Here is a 13070-nt window from a genome sequence, read left to right on the forward strand (position 1 = left end):
GTGCAGCACAGCCCAGCTCCTTCCTTAGCCTGTGAGTGGTGGTACTGGCTCACTGCTTGATGTCACAGCTGGTCTAGCTACGCTGCATTTCTAATATGCAGTAATAATGTGCATTTTCCTTGTGTGGAAAGGTCAGGATCAGAAGCAAAGCCCTGCAGTGGAAGGCAGGCCTCTCCAGCATTCTGCGTGGGAATGCAAAACCACTTCATGTCAGCAGTGCCTGCACCAGTCTGCAGAGTGTAGGAAGGGATATTCCAAAATACCTTAATTGTGATTTAAATTACGGGCACAGAGCATTAATCTCTGTCAGATCTGGAGCACATAAACCTCTGCCCATCTGCAGTGGGATGTGCAGTGCTGCACGTGGGGACTGGGCAGGGATCCCCTTCAGCTCCCAGGCCCCTCCTGGTGCTGGGAGGCTTCAGGTGGATGTCTGTGTGTCCCAGAGCTGGGCACTTGGAGTGGAGGCAGCTGCTGTCCCCCCACCCCTGCTGGCCAGCCCCAGCGCTGACTGGCAGCAATTCCTGCCGTGCCTGCCTGAGTGCCCAGCGAAAAGCAATGGCTAATGAAGGAATTAATAACAGATTCTGCATCCCGTTTACCAGGAGTTAATTTTCAGAGAATATTTCCAGGCGCCTTTCAGCGTCTCCGGCTCGAGGCTGGAAGGAAGGAGACAGGTGCCACCTTGTGTGGAAACGTTTCTCCATGCAGCGGGCACAGACAGAATTCCTTTTCCCCTTTTCTTTTTGGTGGCGTCATTGTAAACTCCTCCCAGAGGCAGAACGCAGCCAGCCCTCGAACAGCCCCTGCCAGCTGTTCAAAGGCGCACAGCAGCTCGGAGCCCTCGCAGGCGGATGACGGAAGACGCTGCTCGCTCAGTTACAGCCAGTGAAGCCCAAGGAACAGGAGGGGCTACCAGAGGCTGGACACGACCTGGAAACTGGCAGCCCAGAGACCCCCGATGTCCTGGGCTGATCCCAGTGTGGGCAGCAGGGGAGGGGGGGATTCTGCCCCTGTGCTCAGGTGAGACCCCACCTGCAGAGCTGCCCCAGCCCTGGGCTCCCACATCAGAGGGACCTGGAGCTGCTGGAGAGAGCCCAGAGGAGCCAGGAGCTGTTCCAGGGCTGGAGCCCCTATGCTCTGAGGCCAGGCTGGGAGAGCTGGGAATGTTCCCCTGAAGAAGGGAAGACCCCAGAGTAGACCCCAGAGCCCCTTCCAGGGCCCAAAGGGGCTTCAAGAGAGCTGGGGACAAACTTTTTAGCAGAGCCTGTTGTGATAGGACAAGGTGTAAACTAAAAGAGGACAGAGATTCAGATTAGAGATTAGGAAGAAGTTCTTGGCTCTGAGGGTGGCAAGGCGCTGGCACAGGATGCCCAGAGAAGCTGTGGCTTCCCCATTCCTGGAAATGTTTACACAGAAGTTTGTCCCTGCTTCCCATCCCCTCAACCAGCTCTCCCTGTGCTCTGGAGCTGAGCTGTGGCAGCAGCTCCCTGCTATGTGCCACACCACATTCCAGCCATAGCTTATCCCACAGGAGAGCTGTGCTCCCAGAAAGGACCCTGCAGGTTAGCAGCCAGCTGGATCACACTGGGCTCACCCAGGGGGAAGGAAACAAGTCAGGCTGTACCCTCAGCTGTGCCAGTCTCAGAAGAGCTGAAGAAATCTGGGCCCGCCCAAAGTGTTTATTTAAATACAACAGCATCTCATGGCACACTCTGGCTGTGCTGGGCTGTCTGCCCTCTGATAGTGCTGTGATATTTCAGTCACTTCCAGTACAGACAGACATTCTCCCTCTGTCCCTTTCCAGCTGTCCAGAAGCATCACAGTGAGCAGTCTTCAGTTCCCTGTCCTGAGTCAGACGATGAAATACTTGTCTTCCCCTAACCAGCCTCTTAATCAGCTATTGGAGAGGAAAATAAACTCGGTGCCTGGCTTTAGGAGAACAAAATGCTGAGAACTGTCCTCACTACGGCTGCTGCTCCTCCCTATCAGCTGCTCAGGCCCTGTCCCTTGTTGCTCTGACCCCACTCCTTGTGCTGTGGAGGCATCGGAGTCCTGGTCTCTGCTGGAAGGTATCAGGCTGAGACCACGCATCCAGCACCTCCCTCCTGGGTCTGCAGCCCACTCCTTTCCCCTGTGTCTGCTCTCAGGATGGAAGAGCACATGTCAAGGCTGCTCCAAAGTACTCAGTATGGTTTTCCAGCTCAGAACCTGGCGACTGTCTCCAAGCAGAAGCAGCCAGTCAAAGAGAGGTGCAGGTGATGAGACCCTCTTGAGCCCACATGAGAGTGGGAGTCTTGAGAGACAACTGGGAGAAGAAGATGCTGGTGGCTGAGATGGCTGCTGGCCCCTGCTTTGCTCCTGCAGAGGTGAGGGCTCACTTGGCTCAACCCCAGGAAGAGAGATCTAAAGACTGGCTCAAAATCTGCAGTTTAAAAATGGGATTTTTTCCTGTATTGTCTGACGGAGTCTTTGGTGTCAGCATCTGGAGCTGCTTGCTGTGGCCCTAAAGGTCAGAAGCGTCTCTTCTTTTTCTGCCCAGCCCCTGAGGTGTCCAGTGTGTCCAGGACCTATGGCTTTGGGATGACTCTAAGCCACTGGGGCCAGGCTGGGACCCACTGCTGTCCTTCTCCTGCTGTGCCCTGGTGCAGGTGGATCAAACCAGCTCTCTGCGGTTACCCTGGCAAAGGGCAGATAGAACAGGAGCAGGAGGAAGAGACTCCTTGGTAACAGTTGAAGGTGCTTTGGGTTTCCTCAAAAGCCAGGAATATCTTCATTGGATAGCTGTGTGGCTGGGGCTTTCTGCTCCCGAGTCCTGTCGCCCTTCTCCCTGCTGGGAGCAGGAGCACCCCGGGGCAGCCTGGCACGGCGGGCTCCGACGAGGCGGCGAGGGACGGGGCCCCGCGCGGCTCCACGTGGGCACGGTGGGCTATGCTTGCTCGCCACCTTTCCTCTCGGGCCGGTTTTGTGGGCTGACAGCCGGGGCTGTGGAGGCAGCGGCAGGAGCTTCCAAACACGCGCCGTGGCACAGACGGGACTGAACCAGGCGCTGTGAACCCCCCTCTCGGCTGCCGCCGGTGACTGGGGTCGTGGCAGGCTGGTGACCGAGCCCTGTCCTTCTCTCTCCTCCTCTCCACCACATGGGCCAGTTCGACAAACTCTCCGCCGCCCTTGGTGTGCCGGCGCTCTGGGTGCAGCCAGCAGCGGGAGCGCTCGCGGAGCCCCAGCGGGATGTGCCGGGGCCGGTGCCGGTGCCGGTGCCGGCCACCCCCGAGCTCCTGCTCGCCCGCTCGCCGGCACGGCTCCGAACGAGCCAGGGAAGGCTTTGGGAGCCTGCAGCTGGGGCTGGCAAGGGGACACGAACAACATGTGTTACAAGCCCTGGAACTTAAATATTTTGCTGCTATAAATGTTAGCAACGAGAGCTCTCGTTACATTTAAATGCCAGATGACAGAAGCAGAGGCCAAAAAAAGCTCCTTCCCAGCCAGGCAGAAGGAGAGGGGGCGACTGCGCCGCCGGGGCCGGCGGGACACAGGGCTGGCGCTGGGGACACCCGCTGTGGGCAAGGGCGGGCACGGGGCACAGCCTGGCTGCCGTGCCTCGATGGAAAAGGGACCGCTGGTGCGGTGCTCGGCGTGGTGAGCATGGCACCGGGCAGGGCGCTGAGAGGGGCACTGAGCTGGGGCAGCGAGCGGGTCACCAGCGCCCAAGGTCCGCGGGAGCCGCCCAGGGGCCCAGGGCACAGCTCCTTCCATCCCGCCTTTGGGGTGTGAAATGGAAATCAGCGTTTCCACCTGATCCCCCGCGCCCGGTGACTCCGTGGTGTCTTGGCCTGCAAAGGCTCCCCCCCTCAGCTGAGGAGTAGTTTTCATCATTTATGTTTTGGCGTAATTTCAATAAATTCCAGTTGGCTGTTCCTGAATAGCACCCAGAGAGAGCAGAAAGGAACTGTGCAGCCTTGTGAAGTGAATCTTTGCAATTAGAGAGCTCGAGCACTTTTTGGTGGGTGTTTTGCTGAAAACAAAGCACTGCATGTGATGGGCTTGGAAAGCACAGGACTAATTACCAGTGCTATTTTAAAAAATGGCATGAAAATGAGTTATGCTGCTAATGCTCAGATGCAAGAACATGGTCTGCTTAATTTAATAATACTGCGTAATTTGTGTAAAACCAAATTGGTAGCAATTATACATTATTGTTAATTACTTGGATCTGGGTTCTCCTTGCTGCGCTGAATTGCACCTGGCTCCTCAACGCCCCCAAGTCCACGGGGTTTGTGATCTAAAGACGCACACAAGGTAAGGACCTGAAAAAGGAGAACTGTGGAAGGAGCTTGGGCTGAGGTCCTCTGCAGAGCTGCTGGGACAGCAGGCATGTCCCGGGCCTGTCCTCACTCACGGAGTGTCCTGGGGGAGTCAGCGGGAGCTGTTGGGACAGGCCTCACCGGCTGCTCCGGCAGCCCCAGCGCGGCTCCGTCTGTGACTCACATGCCTGACTCACAGACGCCTGATGAAATACATGTACTCCCAGTCACATTCATCACAGCTAAATATTAGAACAAGCTCTTTAATTTCAAACCCGAGTGCTTCCTGGGGTTTTCTCAGCAGCTGTGCTCGGGCCAGTTGCTGCGCTGGGAGGGGCGCTGATGCAACTTCTCTATGTTGCAACTGCCAGGTTTGCTTGTTTGCATGCATATATACAGATATATATTTAGAAATTTCCTCAAGGCAGAAGAAAATAATTCATGACAAGCAGCAGCTTGGAAGGTCACCTGGATTATTATTTCTGTACCACAGCTCACCTCAAGCATATAAGCAAAGTCTTTATGTGCTGATGTTAATAATGCTAAAGAGTTAAAAACCTCAGCAGCTCTGAAGGCAATTACCAGGCTGGCTTTGTCATGCACAGCCTCATTTTGTGTGCTGCAACTAAATTGTATTTTACTGTGTATTTTAGAAGGAATAACAGTGTTTGTTAGAGGCGTTTTTTTGCCGTTGGGCTCCGTCTGTCCCCAGGGCCCTCCCTGTGTGGTGCTGCTGGCCTGGGCCAGACCCCAGCCCTGTCTCTGTTGGTCTAGGGCAGTGCTCACTGCTCAGCAGAGCTGAGTGAGATGGTTTTACCAAATGAGGGGCTGGACTGGGGTCCAGCAGCCCCCTCTTTGAAACATTTCCTCCATGGCATCTTTCAGCTGCATGAGCTGTTTCTACACTCCCAGAGCATTGCAAAGTGGTCTGACTTGAAATCCCAGCTGCTCCAGAGAGAGGCAGAATTTATGAAGAACCAAGGCAGTTCACGTTACCATGGAAATTGTTTCAAAACAGAGAAGCCTGATTTTGCTATACATGCTGTCTTGGGAGAGTTTTCAGTGTGGAAGGATGACAGGGTGAACCTGCCCCATAGCTCAAGGTGTGCTCTGTGTGCACTGTGTTCTGGGGCCCACAGACTTCTGAATACCACGGTATTTACATAACATTAATGTGTTATTCTGATGTCTGTGGGCAACAATTTGTGCCCACAGTGCTCCTTTCACACGGACATGCCATTATTACACCTGATTAATGCAAACATTGTCCAGGAAGAAGTTCCAGACTCTTCCCCAGCACGGAAAAGGCCACACGAGGTTCTCCTGCTGGGAACTGGAAGACCCCAAGTTTAATCACACTCTACTCCTTGCAAAGCTGTGCAAAGTCAGCTGTGTATGAATACCCCCATCAGATCCACTCCACCTTTCCTTGGGGGACTGTAAAATACCTGACAAGCTCAGATGCCAGCAAGGCATCTGAGGCACAGACACAGCCCCATGATCCTCCCCACACCTCAGAACTGGCACTTCTGACTCGGAGATGGCACTGCCAGCCACTAACCCAAACACTTTGTCATGATATCCCTCTCAGACTGCAGCCCTGGTTTTCTCCCCAAATAATGTTATTACAGATAAAATTCTACTTACAGCTGGATTTTCCTATCAACAACCATGTTACCTATAAAAAAGATAATTGAAAAAACCCTGCAGTGTTTGTAAAGCAAATTTATTTGTAAGGATGCTTATGATGATAAATAAGAAGTGGCATTCAAAAGAACAGAAAAATAGCCCTGTTTATAGATGATGCTGAGATTACTTCAGTAACTTAATTATTCCCTCTGCTTCACTATTAATTAGAAATCAGTGGCATGCAAACTGTACGTGATCCAGCTACAGGAGGCTGTGGGCAGGAGCTGCCTAATTCCAGTTCCCAGCACTGGTTCCCCTCGTGGCTGTGAATGAGCACTTAGCAACAGCTGTCCCTTGGTGAGCCATGCGTGGGTTACTCAATGACAGGTTCCAAAATTCATATTCTTCTACCAGATGTAAAGCAGAAACTTTTCCATGCAAAGTGCTCCTAACCCGTGTGGCTCCTGGTGTCTCCTGAGAGCCCCGCAGGCATTAGTGAGGGGTGGCTCTCAGCCCAGCAGTGTCACCCTTTCCTGGGAGCTCAGATAACCACACGGGCTACCACTGTCAAAGGTGCTTTAGGCTGCCAATAAGCAGGTGGGTGTTCAGAAGTGTTGGCTGCCAACACCACCTGTGGGGCCTCAAGGGAAACTTGGCACTTCTGGAAATGTAGCTGTTTGGTAAATTTTGAAAAGTTGTATTAGATACCCAATCTTTAGTCTTCTCTTTCGGAAAATGGTCCTCGTTAGAGCTGTATTTTCTCCTGAGGAACACCTACACTTGAGCTACTTGAATGTCACATTCAGCTACTTGGCAGTACTCTGTGGAAAATCACTGGCCTTGTGCTGTTGAGCCAAATGTAGACCTATTTGTATTTTTAAGGGAATTAGTATTCTTTTCTCTGTTTAAAACATTCCTATTACTCATAGTGAGTCAAATCCTGGCCTCGTTTGGAGGGCTGTGCATAAATGGGCTGTATGCACAAAGGAGCTTCATTGGGAGCACTTTCCAAACCCTCTGTCCACCTGCCTTTTCCCGAGGGAATGAGCATTCTCCTCCTGCCCTGGCACCACCCTGTGATTCCCCCCGTGCTGTCCCAGCCTGACTGTGCCACGTCTCCAGGGCTCCTGTTCTACTCCCCTGAGCTCCTCACTTCCTGCCTTGCAGATGCTCATGCCCCTGCTCGGGGAGCGCCACCTGTGTGGAGGACAAGCACAGCCATGTGCCTTGTGACACGGGAGCAGAACCACACCGAGTCAGGTTGGAAAAGACCTCCGGGATCATCGAGTCCCAGCCGTGCCCGATGCCCACCTTGTCACTCCGACCAGAGCACTGGGTGCCACGTCCAGCCGTGCCTGGAGCACCTCCAGGGATGGGGACTCCAAACCTCCCTGGGCAGCCCCTGCCAACGTCTGACAGACTCTGGAGTGGTCTCTCCTAAGGAGACCCATGCCTGGGCCTTCCAGCTGCAGGAGGTGGTTCGGGCAGTCTTGGGGCTCACTGCCATCCCTGGGACAGCGCCTGTGGCTGGCCCTGCACAGCCCCACGGTGCCAGGCCAGGAGGAGGCTGTGTGCTGGCTGCTGTGGGGTGCTGCAGCCTGCAGTGCTCATGAGCATGCAGCAGAGCAGTGCTGCAGCAGTGCCCACGAACAGACACGGCCTGGCCCGGGGCATGGGCAGGGTGAGCCCCGGCGGGCCCTGAGGGAATGGAACAGCTGAGAGAATGGGGCCACCCAGCCTGACTGCTGGGCCGGGGGGACTTACCCTCCCCAGTGCCTCCCAGTGCCTCCCAGGGCTCTGGCATCCCCCACAGCCCTGGGGAGGCACAGAGCAGTGCTGGGGCACACACCCTGTGCCACGGGGCTGGGCAGAACGTACATGGAGCATCAGGTCAATCATATTTGGGAATTTCTCATGTACTTGGTCTGTTCAGGATCGTTCGGACTTATTAAAAATGTAGGATGTCATGTCCTTGATCCATCACATCATAATTTAAGAGCTCTATTGACAGTAATTAGATGCAGTTATTCTGGAAATCTGCTTCCTTTTCCTGCTTAGGAAGAAGCCCGTGCCTTTCCAGGAACCTCAGTGAGGTTGGCTTAGTGCAGCTGGCACAGGGACACTGGTTCCACCCAACACCAGCGTGTTTGCATCCTGGTGACCTTAATGAGCCTGAAGGTGTCCCTGCCCATGGCAGGGGGTGGAACAAGATGGGCTCCAAGATCCCTCCCAACCCAAACCACTCTGGGATCCTGGGACTTGGACTATGATTGAAGCACCACGGTTGGAAGAATATATGATTTTAGGGAATTAATTCAGGCGTGTGAGGGAGGGTTAAAACTTCAAGATGGAGGAAGACACCTTCAACTTTAAAAATTATGACATGACAGTAACTACTTTATGAATAATTTGGTGTGAAAATTGGAGTCAGATTATTTTTAAATAAAATTCAGCACATCAGTCTTGTACCAGGATATTTGCAGTCTGGCTCAGCCCTGGAGGCACCTCTGGGTGCTGTGTCCAGCTCTGTCCCTCAGCACAGCAGGGACAGGAGCTCCTGGAGCTGAGCAAGGGCCTGGAGCATCTCGGTGCCCAGGAAAGGCTGAGGGAGCTGGGGCTGCTCAGCCTGGAGAGAAGCCCAAGGAGAGGGGCCTCAGCCCTGGCTGTCCCCGTGTGTCCGTCTGTACTCGTCTGTCCCGGTCTGTCCCCGTGTGTGTCCGTCTGTCCCGGTCTGTCCCGGTCTGTCCCCGTGTGCAGGGAGGTCAGAGCAGGCCCAGGCTCTGCTCCGGGCCCAGCGATGGCCCCAGAGCCGTGGGCAGGGCTGAGCCCAGGAGCTCCTGGCACAGGAGGCAGAGCTCCTGCCCCGAGCAGAGCCTGGGGAGGGCTGGAGTCTCCTCCTGGGGCCATCCCAGAGCCCCCGGACACAGCCCGGACACCGCTGTGCCCCGAGCTCTGGAGTGGCACCAGTGACCCCATGGGCTCTGCCGGCCCGGCCCAGTAAGGACCCGGCCCTGAGGGCCGCCCACCGTGCCGGGATGCTTCTGTGCCTCGTTCCGCTGCTCGGGACGGGCTTTCCGTTCCCCCGAACCCGGACCCGAACCCGAACCCCAACCTGAGCCCGAACCCCAACCCCAAACCGAACCCGAACCACAACCTGAGCCGGAACCCGAACCCGAACCCCAACCCCAACCCCAACCTGAGCCCGAACCCGAACCTGACCCCGAACCCCAACCTGAGCCGGAACCCGAACCCCAACCTGAGCCGGAACCCGAACCCCAACCTGAGCCGGAACCCCAACCTGAGCCGGAACCCGAACCCCAACCCCAACCTGAGCCCGAACCCCAACCTGAGCCGGAACCCGAACCCCAAACCGAACTCGAACCCCAACCCCAACCCGAACCCCGACCCGAGCCCGCACCCGCCGTGTCCCCGCGGCGCCGGCAGGGGGCGCTGGGCGGGCGGCGGGCGGAAGTGACGCGCGGCCATTGCCGGTGCGGGCGCTGCCCCGCCCGCGCTCCTTTGTCAGCGGAGCCGCCGCCGCCCGCGGCCGCCCCCGGCCCCGCCGGCCCGAGCGGGGCAGCGCCGCAGCACGGCCAGCTCCGCCAGCTCCGTCCGCCTCCGTCCCGCCCCGTCGCGCCGGCCCAGCGGGTGAGTCCGTGCTGCCGGAGCAGGTCGGTCCCGCCGCCGGGAGGGTTGGCGGGGGCGGCGCCGCGGGGTCCCGGTCCGGGCGGGGGGCGCACAAAGGCCCCGCGGTGCCGCGGCCGCGCTCGGGGGGGGCAGCATCGCCGCGGTGCCGCGCGGCGGGCAGGGCTGGGGCTTCCCTTCTCCTGCTTTTATGAACTTGCGGCGGTTTCGGCCGGGCAGGGTTAATTTCCCTGGCCGTGGCCGCCGTGCGGCTGCAGGAGCTTCCCGGGTGGGAGGCGCGGAGCGCGCCGAGCTCCCCGTGGGTGTGCTGCCGCTGCCCACGGCAGTGCGCTGAAGCCCCAGGTTTGATGGGCACAGCAGAGGTATAGGCCAAAGTCCCTGGTGCCGGGTCATCTGCTCAAGGGGCTGCTGCCGCGGCCAGAGTCTCCGGAGCGGTCCTGAGCGCCGGGGCCGCAGCCAGCCCGCCCTGGGCTCCGGGGATGGGAGCGGGCAGGAGCGGCTGGCTCCTGCCGGGACTCGGGCTGCCCGGGGAGCACGGCCCTGGAGCACACAGCCGCTCTCAGCCCGCTCAGGTGTGCGTGCTGACCTGGCGGCTCTAAACCCGCATGCTGCTCCGTGAAATCTGGGCGATGAATCTCGTAGGGGTGTCTACCCAGGCAGTCTTTCCAGCTCTGTCTATTAAAAGTGCTAAAAGAACTTTAGTTTCTCGCAGTATTTTTATGTAAATTGAAACGAAACCACTTTGTTTTCCAATAATTGAGAGAGCATCTCACCTTCTTGAGGTTCTCAAAGAGCTGGGGTTCTGGTAGGTGTGCTGGAGGCGCCAGTGCCTCAGGAGGATGTTACTGGTGGGAACTTCCAGGTTCTAGACTGAGCTGCAGAACTATCACATTTGTACAAAACCACGTTTTACAACGATGCATTGAGTTCTCAAAAGAGAACAGATTCTTTTTCCAAATCTCGTGTGTTTCTATGGTCTGCATTGAAGCCCAGCTTCTCCTTGAAGAAGACTCCTGTGGCTATAGCAGTTAGCTGTGGGCAATGACAAGTCTATTTTTAAACTTTCACTTTTCTTTTGTTTCCTGTAATACGATCTTTGCTGTGATCCTTATACTCATCTTCAGAGGGACGGTGGCGACCTGGAATGCAGCAGGCACTTTGCAAATACTCTCGGAGCCTTGTCCTTGAAGGGCTGGAGCTGTTTGAAGAGTGCTGGGGTGCATTGCAATTGAAATGGGAAAGCTGGAGTCCTGGCTGTGGAGAGCTCTCAAGTGCACGGCTGGGCCCTTTGATGGCCGAAACTTTTTTTTTTTTTTGAGGAGGAGGTGTTAGAGATCTGTTTTAAGGGAACAAAAAGTTCCTGTATGCCCTGTGCTCTCCCCAGGAGGTGTTAAGTGTGTGCAGTGGTTTCAGAGGTTTGCCTTCTCTCGGGATTTGTTTGCTGGGATAAGACCTGCATTCCTCTGTTTCAGGGGGCCATGTGTGCTCCTTGCCCAGTGGCACAGGACTTGGGAGTGGTTCCTCACTGTAACCCTTTGCCTGTTTGTCTCCTCACACTGAGTGAGAGGTGTGTTTTGTTCTGTCTTCGTTTTGGGACAAACTTTAAGGTCTGTTGATGTGACTTAATTCATGCCTCAACCTCCTCAGTTTGTAAATAATCAGCTCTTACAGGCCTAAATCATGGTTGGGACAGAATTGTATCAGGGGAAGCTGTTACTTAAACAAAACAACTTGAGGGGAGAAAAAGCCCCTTTATATGTTTTCACTTTTAAATCTTATAATGTGTTTCAAAGTTTCAAGCTGGGAAAGGGAAGTCCTACTGACCAGGTGCTGATGATGTTTCCAGAGGTGTTGCTGATATTCACTGCCCAGGAACCATTGTTAACTGTTTTTTTATGATTTATTAGGAAACAAATTTAGAAAATTATTTATTCGAAAAATATTTTAGTTGCAGAGCTGTCAAGTTTGTTGCCTCATGTTTATATTCTGTAGAGAATAGGATGGCTGTGTTAGTTACTGACAAAATGGGTGAAACCCCGGGTAGTGTGTGCAGAGGTTCAGCCTTGCCCTCCATGGGCACCACTCCGAAAGTGATTTTGGGCATATTGTGTTCCTGGAGCTTGCAATTCAGCGTGCTTTGAGACGTGAGGATTTTATTGTATGCCTTAGTAGCTGAATATTTGATATTCTGGTGGTTGTTCACGCTCTTCTCTTAACACGTATGAAGTTGGTTGCGTTCTTTCTGCTGAGGTGACCTGCTAAAGATCACCTCTGTCGCTGAGTAGAAAGATCCTTTTGCAGGAGAATGCAAGTGTGTGGAGGAGCTGAGGTGAAAGGGGAGGGCTAAATATAGCCATTTCCTGCAGAACTTATCTGCTTTTGAGGCTGGCTTTCCAAATGGAACTGGAGTCTTCCAAGCCCTCGGTGAGGGTAGGAAGAGAACATGGGCGGGGGAAAGAACACCCGTGGGGTGTTGTGAGTGGGTTGTGTTTGTGGTTTTTGTTTTTTCCAGCCAGCTGGTACTCTGAAGTCATGCTTAAATTTAATGAAAGCCCAATGCTAAAATAGGATCTAGGGACAGCCGTTGTGAAATAATTAGGCACCCGTTCAGCCCTTCTTGTCCCTGCCAAAAAAAGCTACTTGAATTCATTTAAATTCTTGGTATTGGAACTCTCAAATGGGCATCTTGATACCTGCTCTAGTGTGTATAAACAGGTTGAAAACTTGTCCCACTCACCTGTGCAGCTGACAGGAGCTACAGCAGATTGCAGTGTTGGTGTTGAACACGGGTGATTGCTGGGTGCCTCTGTGTGTGAGGATTCAGGGATATCACAGAGGTGGGTGACAGGCTGGCCTCAGCCATGGTGTGCACGGTGCTTAGGGGATGGATTAGTTACTTTAGGACCTGAGAGTAGTCAAGACTGAGAGTTTAAGAGCATCTTAGTTACAGACATAGCAGGTGCTATCAAGATCCTCACCTTTTGAGCACTGCTATGGACAAGTTCTATGGCCACATGTTGTAGGTGTAAGGCATTTATATCCTGTACATATCTGTAAAAATCAGGAATGATAGTGTTTTCTGGCAGTGTTGGAAAGCTGAATTCACACGTGTTTGAAAACTGTTCTGGGATCACAAATTTATAAAATGTTGTTGACTACGAAATGTATGGAATTCCGTGGAAATGCTTTCAAGGAATTCCTTTTTTTCCCTGCTATGTTTGCAGCCAAAACATGGTTTCAGAGTAATGCTTTCAAAAGCGTGGAAGTACAGTCCAATAACAGTAAGTGGTTGTAGTGCAGTAGTTTTCTGTGTTACACTGGACCATGAGTTTGCACCTGACCCAGTCTCAGGTCATGGTGATCCCCTCCTTGACGCGTGGTCTTCTGGAATTGTGTGTGCACAGTGCTCGCAGGTTCCTGTTTCAGAGTGATTTGCATCTGTGGATTGAGGTTGTTCAGAACACACTCCCCGAATTTCTGCTCTGGTGAGAA

General features: G+C 54.3%; 1 protein-coding gene across 2 annotated transcripts in view; it reads left to right on the forward strand.

The window, feature by feature from the left end:
* The first annotated feature begins 9444 nt into the window (after positions 1 to 9444).
* Positions 9445 to 13070, forward strand: part of ACVR1 (activin A receptor type 1) — a 46228-nt gene continuing 42602 nt past the window's right edge. The window contains exon 1 of one of the 2 annotated variants that reach the window (XM_059852428.1): positions 9445 to 9581. The gene's annotated coding sequence lies outside the window, so the exon portion shown is untranslated. Of the gene's footprint in view, positions 9605 to 13070 lie in introns of both variants that reach the window. The other variant, XM_059852427.1, reaches the window with a different exon arrangement.

Source organism: Haemorhous mexicanus, chromosome 8 (assembly GCF_027477595.1).
Source record: "Haemorhous mexicanus isolate bHaeMex1 chromosome 8, bHaeMex1.pri, whole genome shotgun sequence".
In the NCBI taxonomy this organism is placed as follows: Eukaryota; Metazoa; Chordata; class Aves; order Passeriformes; family Fringillidae; genus Haemorhous; species Haemorhous mexicanus.